General features: G+C 36.8%; 1 pseudogene; it reads left to right on the top strand.

The window, feature by feature from the left end:
• Positions 1-7,901: 7,901 nt before the first annotated feature.
• On the top strand, positions 7,902-11,680 carry LOC125842811 (uncharacterized; annotated as a pseudogene).
• Positions 11,681-13,342: the final 1,662 nt, after the last annotated feature.

Genomic DNA, 13,342 nt, shown 5'->3' with positions numbered 1-13,342 from the left:
TAGGAATGTAACCAATCAATGCCTAAAGTTATATCGAAGTCTACCATTTCTAGCTCTACAAGATCTGCTGAGGTGAATTTTTGAGAGACTGTGACAGGGCAATTTCTGTATACCCGTCTAGTTATTATTGGGTCACCGATTGGAGTATAGACTGTAAAGGGTTCTGGAAGAGTTTCTTGACTAACACATTAGATTAGTGCTATATTGGGAGTTACAAATGGCAAAGTAGCTCCTATTGTGTTTCCACTAAGTGTAGCGTATGTGAGCCACATCCTTAAGTTGGTAGGATGCCAACTCTACCCAATCATTACCAGCCACTTGCACCACTCCAAAGATTTTCTTAACCTCATCAATGATGTTTTGTGGGTCCTCAACAACCTGTGACCCTAAAAACTCAGGCGGATTCGTCCTTACAAAATCTCAAACTCTAGTTGCCACTATCCACCATTTCTATTAGTAGGAACTGGAACATGCTAATTGTTTAGGTTTGTCATACTTTAAGGCAAAAGTAGAATAACATTCCGGAACTCTGGTTTGTCATACTCTAAGCCAAAAGCAAAATCGCATTCCGGAACTCTGCGTTCGAAAACTCATAGTCTGGGACAAGAGGAACTACGTTAGCATTGGTGCATTAGCATTCCTTATGTAAGCTCTACAATGAGGAATGATCTTAAGCGTATAATGTCGAATTATAATGAGATGTTGTGTCATACCTTATGCACTATAAAAGTATCAAAGAGAGTGAAATTTTTTTCCAAAACACTTCCTAGCCTTCCTCTCACTAGATGTGGTGCACTTCACACACATGAAAAGGACTCGACTTAGTGAGGCTTTTCAAACATCATAGGACACTTGAACCTAATGCTTTGATACCAGATTTTTCACGCCCTGAGGCTACTCTCTGGTGTAAACACGGGACCTAGGATCGCAAGTGACCTCAAGCTAACCCTGTCGGCATATCATTAGCATACCAAATAAACTGAGGTAAAGAAATGTTATTCGGAAGCTAAATCATAAGATAATCTGAAATGATAAGGAATACCCATACTAAATCTGAATATATAAATGTTAATATTTTAACAACAACTGAAAAGTCAAACTCAAATACTATTGCTGAAACTAACTATGTTTGAAATAAAGCCTTTAACTAACTAGAAATGTTGGGACATGCCCCAGTTAAATCTAGCAAAACTTAAACTAAAAAGCTACACATGGAAAGGTAACATGTCAATCATCCTCGAAGAATGAGGACTCACCCTTCATGCTGCTAAACTGGAGATCAGAGACTGATCTATGTGTGGTCAAGTGCTGAAGGCCTGAACCTACATCACGAGAAGATGTAGTACAGAGTATGCGTCAGCACTTGAAAGGTACTAAGCATGCATGATAGAATAAAGCTGAACAATAATCATAATTGAGCCAAAGCATATAACTGAGCAATGATATGAGATAAGCATGCTACTTAACTGAGAATAATGAACATGAAATAATTAAATGTAATGACCAAGTTTATAACATGTTGATGCTGAAGTCTGACTGTAACTAATAACATGGAGTCCAATGTATATGCCCTATCGAGAGGACCCAATATACCATGCCAGAGGTATAGAGGCATGCCTTGCGTGATCAATAAAATGATGCCCACAGAGGGGACTTACAACCTATGGGGCATGTAGTTCTGAGTCTATGAGGGTGATAGACCCTTGTCCAACTCGGTATTAAGCTTATTCCAATTGATTATGTAATTAACATTTTATGAACGAATTTATGTAATACTAGATAGCTTAAAACTGACATGCTAATTGAGAATGTAACATTAATATACTGATAATGAAACATTAAAAAACTGAGGCATATATATTAAAAATATCTGACCTAGCATGTGTAATTCATGAACTAAAAGAACAACATAACTAGGGTTTTGAATTTATAAAAAAATCTAAAGAAAATGATATTTAACTCATGACAATTTGATTTGGATCTTTCTGATAGCTAAAACCCAACAACTTCTAACATTCAAGAAACTCTAGGTCTAGATATTGATAAGTGAATCAAGAATCTGACAGAAATCTAAGGACCTAATGGGTGAAAGGAACCCACTAGTGAAATCCCACATACTTGGTGACGAATTCGACTGAGAAATATTTTGATCTTGGGGCTCGAACTAACGAAATCTGGCTGCATTCTTGAACTAGGGTGTCTCAAGTTTCTCCTATATTTTTCTCTAAGTTTGATAAAGGTTTGGTGAATAATTGTTTAGGTTAGGTTGTAATTAGTTTACTAGTCTAAAAATGACCAAAACTACGTATTTTAGGGGTTAACCGATGTAGTTTAGGGGTCTAACGCTTGAGGAAAATACCAAATGACCATCTGACTTAAAATATGTTGAATCCACTAACAGGAGTGATCGACATTCCATCGATTGATCCACGATCCATCTTGTGAGTCAGTTGATCGAATTTAGAGGATAGTTTCTAGGGTCTCGACCTACGTACTGATCGACGATCTGTGTGTTGATCCACCATCCGTCCTGTCAGTCTGTCGATCAACTTTATAGACATGGTTCTGAGGGTCTCGACCTATGGACGGATCCACGATCCGTCATGTCAGTTCGTCGATTGACTTCTGGAAATCAACTAGTTTGGTCTATTTTTGGATACGGAGTGTTACAGTATCAATTTTAACATTAATAACTTTTCTCCTCTCTTTTCAAAAATTAATTTATACTTGTTCAAAAATGTAACCTTCAGAGTAAATAGGCAAGGTAAGTTGCATGTCGCTAAGAGTTCGGTGATTCGCTAATGCCTCTCTCCATCGCATTCTTATCTTGAGTTTTCACCTTATTCGTATTGTAACTTTAGGCGGTTTACGTCGAGATCGATGATGGATTCCGCGATGCGTCATTTGCTTGTTTTGATCACCGTTTTGCTTCTACTTTCCTTAATCGTTCTATAATAATCAACGAACTAAATCCTCTTCACCGATCCAATGGGCCCAACTCCGATAGGAACTATCCTTCACCCAACTTCTCTCATTCTAGGGGTAGCATACTGTAACTTTCGACAGGTGAAGAGTCCACTCGGTGAACCACCAAGTGGATTTGGTGATCTTCAACTTTGTTGTTCTTCTCTTTTTTGCCAATTAATGTTCTTTCCTCTCTTTTGTTTTCCTAGCTACAAATCAATACATAAGCATCAGTTTATAGAATAAAAATTGGCCTCTAGGTCATTAAATTATGATATTCCTGCCTTTAATGAGTCAAAATCTCAATCTCATCACCAGCTAAACCCAAGAAACTTCTAATATCCAAAGGAGGTAGAGGTGTAGGCCAACTCTTGACCGCATCCGTCTTCTTAGGATCTACCTCAATACCCTTACTTGAAACAATGTGAGCAAGAAAAGTCACGAACCTTAGCCAAAACTCACATTTGCTAAACTTTGCAAAGAGTTGTTGGTCCCTGAGTCACTTCTCGAATAAATTACCATGTCATCAATAAACATAATTATGAACATTCCAAGATATTGTCTAAACACCCTATTGATCAAATCCATAAAAGCGGCTGGAGCATTGGTCAAACCAAAAGACATCACCAAAACCTAAAAATTACTGTATTAGTTTTTAAAAGCCATTTTTGGAATATCATTTCCCTTCAACCTCAATTGGTGATAACCCGACCGAAGGTTAATCTTAGAGAAGTAACTCGCTTCTTGAATTTAATCAAACAGATCATATATTCTTGAGAAAGGATACCTATTCTTAATGGTAACTTTATTCAACTGTCGATAGTCTATACACATATAGGGAGAACCTTCCTTCTTTCTAACAAGCAAATCTGAGGCACCCCATAGAGAGATACTTGGTCGGATGAAACCCTTATTCTACAAATCTTTCAATTGTTCTTAAAATTTCTTTAGTTCTACTAGAGCCATTAGGTAAGGAGGAATAGAGATAGGATGTGTATCTAGAAGAAGGTCAATACCAAAGTCTATTTTCATTTTTAGAGGAATACTGGGTATATCATCTGGGAGTATTATTGGAAACTCATTAACAACGGGTACCGACTCAAGAGTAGAGATTTTCGAATCCATATCCCTCACCCTAACTAGATGGTATATGTAAGCTTTAGAAATCATCTTTGTAGCTTTAAGAAGAGAGGCAAATTGATTCATATGCATAGAAAGCTCCCATTTCCACTCTAGGATAGGCTCATTCACGAATTAAAACTTGACTACACGAGTTCTACGGTCTATAGAAGCATAACATAAGTGTAGGCAATCATTACCAAGAAAAACATCAAAATATAGCATATCAAGCTCTACCAAATCAAAAAGAGTAGATCTATGGGACAAGGAAACGAGACACTTTCTATAGACCGTCTTAGCCTCAATAGAATCACCAACAGGGTTAGAGGCAGAAAAGGGATCTGAGAACACATCAAGAACAATATCAAAAGACAAGGTAGCACCGGGGTCAAGTAAAGCATAAACGTCAAGTTGTATGACTTTCACCCTACCCGTAACAACATCCGGAGAACCCTCTTGCTCACCACGAGTCTGAAGTGCATAGAATCGGTTTTGCTTAGGAGCATTTGAACCTGAACACCTTGAAGGAGCTTGCTTGCCCTCTCTTCCTTTAGCCGTAACCATTGGGCAATCTCTCATATTATGACCACTTTTACTACAACCAAAGAAACCATTTGTTTTGGCTAGGCACTTACCCTACTGCTTTTATCCACACCTAGCACAAGTAGACATAGGCAATGAAGATCCACTGCCATTACTTCCTTAAGGCTTAGGGTTAGACACCCTTTATTTGTTGAACCTTCAAGGAGCATTACCAAGCATGGTGATACCATAACCGGGTTTTTCCCTCTTTGTCTCCCTAGACTTTTCCTTAAGTTTCTCCTCTTCGATATATTGAGCATGAACCATGATACTAGATATGTCCATGTCATTTACAAGCATGGTGGTACGTCATTCTTTGACTACCATTTTGGACACACCAGAAATGAACTTACTCATCCTTGCCCTATGATCGACAACCATTGTAGGAGTATATCGAGACAATTGTGTGAACTTCAAAGCATATTCCTTCTCACTCTTTCTTCCTTGACGAAGGTTGATGAATTAAAGTACCTTTGCCTTGCTCATCTCAAGGGGAAATGACCTATAAAGAAAAAAAACTTTGAACTTTTCCCAATAAAGAGGAATTGCATATTCCGGCCTCCCTTCTTACAATTGGTTGAAGCAAATTTGAGCAACACCCTTAAGTTGAAAAGCACCCAACCCCCCTTTTCCACCGGCGTCACTCCTATGATCATCAACACCTTGTAAACCTCATCAATAAACTCTTGAGGATCTTACTCAACCTTAGAACCATGACACTCAATAGGATTAATTCTAGTGAAGCCTCTCACTTTAGATGTCGTCGTTCCCACATTTTGGTTCATGGGAACTATAACCTCCCTATTTGCTTGGGCAATTATGGCTTGAGCGAATACTTGTAAAGTAGCCCTAAACTTCGAATTAGTTACTTGCTCGGCCAAAGGGACGGCCGGAACTTGAGAAGCTTGAGAAGGAGCTTCTTGTTGCACATTACCCCTCACATTCCTTCTAGCATAATGTCGTCGAGTAGCCATATATTGTAGAGCTTCGGATAAGGATTAGGAGAGACACCTTCTAGAGTTACACTCTATTGCTTGACCTTAGAGTAATGAAGAGATGGAGTTCCCTAAACATCGTGAAGCCTCTTATTCATAAATGTGGCACGCTTCACACTCATGAAAAAGAATATAATCGACGTGGCTCATCAGACATCCTAGGACCTTTCTATACCTTGTGCTCTGATTACCAAATTTTTCACGACCCAAGGTACCCTCTAGGAGTAACTTAGAGTATAGGTCCCCAAGAGGCCCCATAAAAGCCACTTAGAATTCATAATTGTCACGACTCCAGAGCACCCCCTAGTCATAACACGGCGTACTTGACCTCGAAGAGGTCTAATACAAGCCTCTTAGCTCATTCATTGCATAGACAATAGAAAAAAGTGCGGAATTAAAACCTTTATTTAAAACCAAATTATTAAAAACTCTTTCATGGAGCAGCAGAATACTAAGTCTCACATGGCCATCTTCAGACAAAATTTAACAAAATAGGGTCACTGCCCTTTACAATCGAAAATACTAGAATGTCTATTACAAAGTCTTAAACATAAAGGAACTAGAACAATAAGAGTCTTTGTCCTCAATCTATGAGGACATACCAAGTCTTGGAGGAAAACCCTATCCCAAGCACTTCAACTTCTAGCTAGAAACGATCACTTGCCAGAACGTACACTTGTAGTAAAAATAGGAAAATATAGGTTAGCACACAAAAATGTAACAAATATGATGACCATGCAAAAACATGCTTTAAAAGGGACATTTTGTTGAAAGTCATGCTTGTATGCCATTTTTTATAAACCTTCATGAACATGATAATAGAGGCATAATATTTACACACAACCAACACACAAGTCCTTTCTCACATTGGAACCATATTCAACACATACAACCATATTTAGGCAACTCATCATAGATGCATATCAACATGAGGAACACAATTCATTAAAACTCATTTTTCTCATTTAAACAAGAATTCAATTAGAACATGCACAACATAAGGAGACCATGAAAACTCAAATTCACACAAGACTCCAAAACACAAAACAAGCTACAACGAACTCTTGGTCTCAAGCTTGAATAGGAAATAGAAGGAAGAAGATAAGGATATCAACACTATCCACAACCTTACTATTCAACATACTATCCCCCACTTAGGAGAAAACCCAACTAAGGTTACCATGAAACAACACAAAAGGATCTCATCACAAAACAAAGAGTTATTACTTACCAGCACCTTCATCGAGATTTTCTCCATTTTTAGCTTGAAGAGCATAGAAACAGTTCTTCTTTGGAGCATCAAGGTTTGGGACATTAAGAGAAGCTTGCTTGCCCTCCCTTCCTCTAGCCGCAAGGGTAGGGCAATGTTTCACTTGGTGGTCATTCTTCCCACAACCAATGCACTCACTAGTACCGGCTAAACATTCCCCAAAAAGCTTCTTTCCACAAATGTGACAAGAGGCTTAGCAAATTGAGAGCCACCACCTCTCTCTTGGTTAACTTTAGGAGCACTTGAAGAATCTTAGTTAGGAGGTCTCTTCCTAAACCTAGGCTGATGTTGCTAATCGGATCTACCTCTCTTCAAATCTCTATTCACCCTCTTAAGTTTGGACTCCTCAATATATTGAGCATACATAACAAGTCTAGAGATATCCATATCACCAATGAGCATCGCCGTACGACACTCTTCCTTAACTAGGTCGGATACACCGATAACAAACCTACTCATCTCATCTCTAGGGTTAGACACCAAGGATGGATCATGCTTAGACAATAAGGTAAACTTCAAGGAATACTCCTCCACACTCATGTTACCTTGCTTAAGGTTTATAAACTCCTCAACCTTACACTCCCTCTTCTCACGGGGAAAGTACTTACCAAGGAAAAATTCCTTAAAGTGCTCCCATTCTAAATGACCAGCTTGAACCGGCCTATTGGCTTTACGTTGAGTGAACCACACTTGGGCCATTTCTTTCAATTGGTAGGAAGCCAACTACGCCTTTTCCCTAGAAGTTACTCCCATAGCATCTACAATCTTATAAATTTCATCCAATAATTCTTGGGGATCTTCTACCATTATAGAGCCAAGAAAAATAGGAGGATTCATCCTCAAAAAATCTCTCAGTCTTGAGGCTATGGAACTCTCATAAGCATTCACCCTAGGCCCTACATCTCTATTCACTTGAGCCATCATGCCTCAGGCTTGGGTTAGAAAAGCCACCCTAATCTCCTCATTGGTCATGTCCGGGGGAAACACTGGAACTTCATTCTCTTGATTGCCTACAGGAACTTGGTCAGCTTGAAGACCTTGATCGCCTTGGGGAGGAACTCCCTCATTAACATTCTCCTCTTCCACTCTCCTCGGGTTAGCCCTTGTATTCATATCTTATAAAGGCAAGAGAAAGGATTAGGAAAAGGAAACTTATAGAACCATACTCTAAGGCATGACTTCAACAATAATGAAAAAAGTGTAACTTTTGACATCCTATAGCCTCTCGCTCATAGATGTGTCGCGACTCACACCGATGAACAAGACTCTACTGGACGTGACTTGTGAGACTTTGATCCTAAAAAACCTTTTCCAAAATCTTATACTCTGATACCAAGTTTGTCACGACTAGAGAGCACCCACTAATCGTAACACGGTGTATTCGACCTCGAAGAGGTATAATACAAGCCTCTTAGCTCATTCATTACATAGACAATAGAAATTAGTGAGGAATTATAACCATTATTTAAAACCAAAATATTAAAAAGTCTTTCATAACACAGCGAAATACTAAGTCTCACATTGCCATCTTAAGACAAACTTTAACAAGATAGGGTCACAACCCTTTACAATCGAAAATACTAGAATGTCTATTACAAAGTCTGAAACATAAAGGAACAAGAACAATAAGAGTCTTTGTCCTCGATCTATGAGGACATACCAAGTCTTGAAGGAAAACCCTATCCCAAGCACTTCAACTTCTAGCTAGAAACGATCACTTGCTAGAACCTACACTTGTAGTACAAATAGGAAAATATGTATTAGCACACTAAAATGTACTAAGTATGATGACCATGCAAAAACATGCTTTAAAAGGGACATTTTGTTAAAAGTAATGCTTCTATGCCATTTTTGATAAAACCTTCATGCACTACCAGAAAAATGGCTTCTAGTGACGGGAAAACTAGTCCCTAAAAGTAATAATCTAGTCGTTAATAGTCAATTGCGACTGGTAAATCTAGTCCTTATAGGCTCATTCGCTAAAGATCAATAAGGACGAGGCTTAGTGAGTGGTCCTTGTTACCCTTTTGCGACCAGGATTATTCTTGTTAAAAAAAAAATAGGGACCATATTTCTAGTCCCTAAACATAATCATTAATAGTCAAGAGCGACTGGCATATCTAGTCCTAATAGGCTCTGTCACCAAAGCTCAATAAGGACGAGTCTTACCCACATTTCTGGTCCCTAAATATAAAATAAATTGGTACCTCTAGATGTTTTACCATCAAATTTGTTGGCCATAAAAAGTATTTGAAGACTACAAATCTGGTCCTTACAATATTTTAAGATGAGTTTTGGTGCTAAATGGATCATAAAATGTTGTCATTATACATATTACACATTTTCTAATACAAATAATTCAATGAGTACAAAACAAATTCTGAATTACATCATATTTACATATACATATATATATTTTGTAATATTTTACAAAATACACAACCCCTCATAAAAAATATAATGTGTTTCCAAACCGTCCTACCAAAATTATGATAACCAATTTGTTAACTTGTATGAAGTCTTCTGAGATGTGTGTCTCATGAAAATTATCAAGAAAACTTACACGAGTCAAGGGTGTTGAATAAGAAGTACAGAGATTGCACCCATAAACATACAAAAGTAAATTGATGAAGACACTGCAAGATTCTTCAAGAACACCGTCATAGTGATCTACTCGATTTTCTTATCTACAAGGCAATATAGCAAATTATATATATAATAGATCAAACAGATGATCAGTTTCAAAAATTTGGTAGCAAGCTATACACAATATTTAGCTCTCAGGTAATAGAAAACAATGGAAAACAACCTTATGAATGTTCAATTTTATGACAAGTACCAAAACTTATAACCTTATATTTAACTCCAAAAAAAACCAATATAGTGAATGCAAAGTGTTTCCAAGTAAGTATATGTTACATTACATGTTTTCCCCATTGGTCACAAGTAATGAACTTTAACAATTGTTGTCATTCATATATGATATCTTGATAGAGAAATTGACCTCATTATTTTCATTAAGGAACTTAATGACACTGACAATAGAGCTTCACATAGAACATTTGGTTAGGTCCACGAACATAGGATAACAAAATATTTGGAGATGCATGACATAGATATGCTGGCTTACTTTTAACAAGAGGAAATCATTTTATGGCAAGGGATTAGAAAAGATATGTATGTTCCCAACCAGGGATTTCTGTGACAGGAGCTCGAGCAATTTGTCATATTGCTTCAAATTAAGATGTGTATTTCTTCAATAATATTATTCGAGTGCTTAAACAATCATGTAGTACGTGATTTGAAAGAAATATAAATTTTTTACATGAATGCACAAAAGTTAAAGTCACTATGTGTCTATTAAATAGAAAATGGACCAAGTTATTGAATCTAACTGCACATATTTTTTGAGTTATGTACACATCATAATGGTTTGGCTACTAATAAAAATGATAAGCAAACTAATATACATAATTTTTAAAGTAGAGCAGCAACACAATTTGAACCTTACCTGTTGTAATGTTGGTGTGTAATATGTTATGCAACTAGAGATACTACAAAGTAAAAAAGAGAGGTAACTGCATTAGTTTATTCAATCAAATACAAAAGCAAAAAGAGAGATAAACCACAGATACCATATGGTGTAGAATACAACTACTAAAATACAGGAATACAAGGATAAACCACAAATAGACATATGGTCCGTAAGATTTGTGTGATCCAGAGCTTTAAGAATTAAAAAATTAGAAATAGACATGAACTTTAAGAAACTCATTATGTTATATATATTTATGGGGTACCACTTTTGAAAAAATAAATAGAAATATACACGGACTTTAAACAAATAAATAGGGAAAATAGAGTCACTAAAGAACTTTTTAAAAAAAACGAAAAACAGGTAAACACTAGTTACTTATAGCTGAAGAGGGTGATTGTATGAGTGACTTGTAAATATATTTGTCAAGCTGTGAAAATATAGAAGCAACAGGTTTGTAATACAATGACATTGTACGAGCATCATCTTTTGAGAGATTTTGAATATATTCAAATGCTTTTTATACTTGCATTGTCTATCATTCTACTAAGATATGTTATACTTTGTGACTAGAAGAATGGAATAGAGGATTTTCCACTTTCCATGTGCTCCTTGTATCAACTACTTCTTTATATTTGTTGCTTGAATTAGACATTTCATGTGATGGTGCTCAGGATAAGTTAATGATCAATAGAAATTCATATTTTTCAGACACCATACCCTGGATATCCACTAGGTACTTTCTGACAGATTCGATAATGATTTCCTATTACTTCTCGGTCTTAAGAGAATGGAGTATGTCTTACATCATGGGCTATAAATGTTCACAATTGTTCAATCCCTTTTAAGAGGTCAAGCGCGCGCACACGCGCGCTCACACACACACACACATATATTGTGGAACTCTTTAATGAGAGTTCTACTCCCTTTGTTAATTAAAGATAGCACCCAGAAGCTGCTGGTCAAAAGAACTCTCTTTTGTATGTCTGCAATTGAGTCGCTTTATTTCTTCGGTGACTGATTGCAAGGATTCTTTTGTTTCTCTTCTTCTTCTATCACATGTTTAGCCATTTTGATCAGATCAAGAAATTTTATCCAGAGGGACTCAGTAACTTCTTTCCTATACCTCCTGTTTTGGCACTGCTAAATATCATGTTGTTTTGGAAGATTGGTAATGATTTAATTTAGACTTAGAGAAAGGCTAGACATAGCTAATAGCACACAACTACTACTCTTTTGGAGCTCGTGCAATTACTTATGTGGTTTGTCATGGTTGTGATTTATAAAATTAACTTCTACTGCATCAAGTTCAACTGTTTTAAATTCCCTTCATCTGCATTGAGTTACTAAGCCAAGAAAACAAGTTCTTCACCGAGTTATTGAGCCAACAACACAAGTGAAAGAAGTGCTTGTTAATTAACATTTTACAGTATATTTTGTCAGAAATTGCTAATCATAAACGTGACATATCTCTTTCATTAATTGTAGTATCATGCAATGTACAAGTGTAGGACTGCTTATTGACTGTGATGCAGTTTTTTCAAGGGAAAATAATTCCAACCACACCCCTTGAGTAGCCAAGATAATACACAGAGAGAAAATTTGTATCAATTGGATTTCAATTAGGCACCTATATCCACATAATAGGAATTAGAAAATGACCAGAGACTTGCCTCTTTCTTCGTGGGGATGATTCAGTGGAAGAAAATCCTATTAAACAACTGATTGAATTTTTGAAATGCGACTATAAATTAATAAAATATGAAATTACCTTCATTATCTTGATTATTACACCTATTTCACAAGCGAGGCGTATATTATTCATCTAATAATTGGAGTAGATCTTGAATGTAGTCAGATTGTAGCACTTGTTGCATTGTAAACTGAGTTTTAGTGGTCAGATTTTTTAAGATGAATATATGGACCTATATCAAATCAACGATGTCTTCGACTGGAGAAGATTAAGCAAGCAGCTAGGATTCACCGCCAATCCACTTTAGGGGAATATATTAGGGTTCAGGAAGTTTACAGTTCCAGTGATAAATTTATCACTATAGGGAAATGGATTTCCACCGAATAAAAAGAGAAATGAGCTTTAGTGATGTAAGTTTGGCCTTTTGACCCCCTAAATACAAACTTTTAGGGACCTGTAATGCAGAAACATAGAGACCAGATTTAAGTCTCTTCGATATCAAAAAAATAATTCTGGGAGGTAGGGACAAGAAGGAAATCCCATCCCAATAAGCATACATTTTGGGACCGACTTTTTGGCTAGTCCCTAAATGTTGGTCCCTACAAAGCCTTTTTCTTGTAGTGATAAACATGATAATAAAGTCATAATACTTACACACAACCAACACACAAGTCCTTTCTCACAATGGAAGCATATTCAACACATACAACCAATTTCCTTTACCTTTAACCATTCCCCTCAAGGAACCCTTAGGCAACACTTTGTGCAATATATAGATAGCGTCCCATACCACTATCCACACCAAAGCGTCACCCCAAGGTCACCGAAAGAGAACTCATATACAACCTTTCAATTCCTTCACAATTAGTCACACATAAAAGATATGAACTTTATAAAAGACATGATCATTACAAATGGACCATCACCTAAGATAACTCTTAAGTCCTACTTGTGCAATGTGCAAGTAGCATCCCGTACTACTATTCACTCCAAGTATTCCTCTCGAATCACCTTAAATAAGGCACACTCACATTTATCAAGTCATAACAAGGAAGTTATTCATTATAGAAGTCAAGTATAGCGTGCATCTTTACATTCTAAGCATTTAGGAGCCAACATTCTTCATTACGATCATTTAGGACACAATTATGCATTTAGAGAACTTTCACACATTAGTAATTAAG

The sequence above is a fragment of the Solanum stenotomum genome, chromosome 10 (assembly GCF_019186545.1).
Source record: "Solanum stenotomum isolate F172 chromosome 10, ASM1918654v1, whole genome shotgun sequence".
Classification (NCBI taxonomy): domain Eukaryota; kingdom Viridiplantae; phylum Streptophyta; class Magnoliopsida; order Solanales; family Solanaceae; genus Solanum; species Solanum stenotomum.
This window is presented reverse-complemented; position numbering and strand designations above follow the sequence as displayed.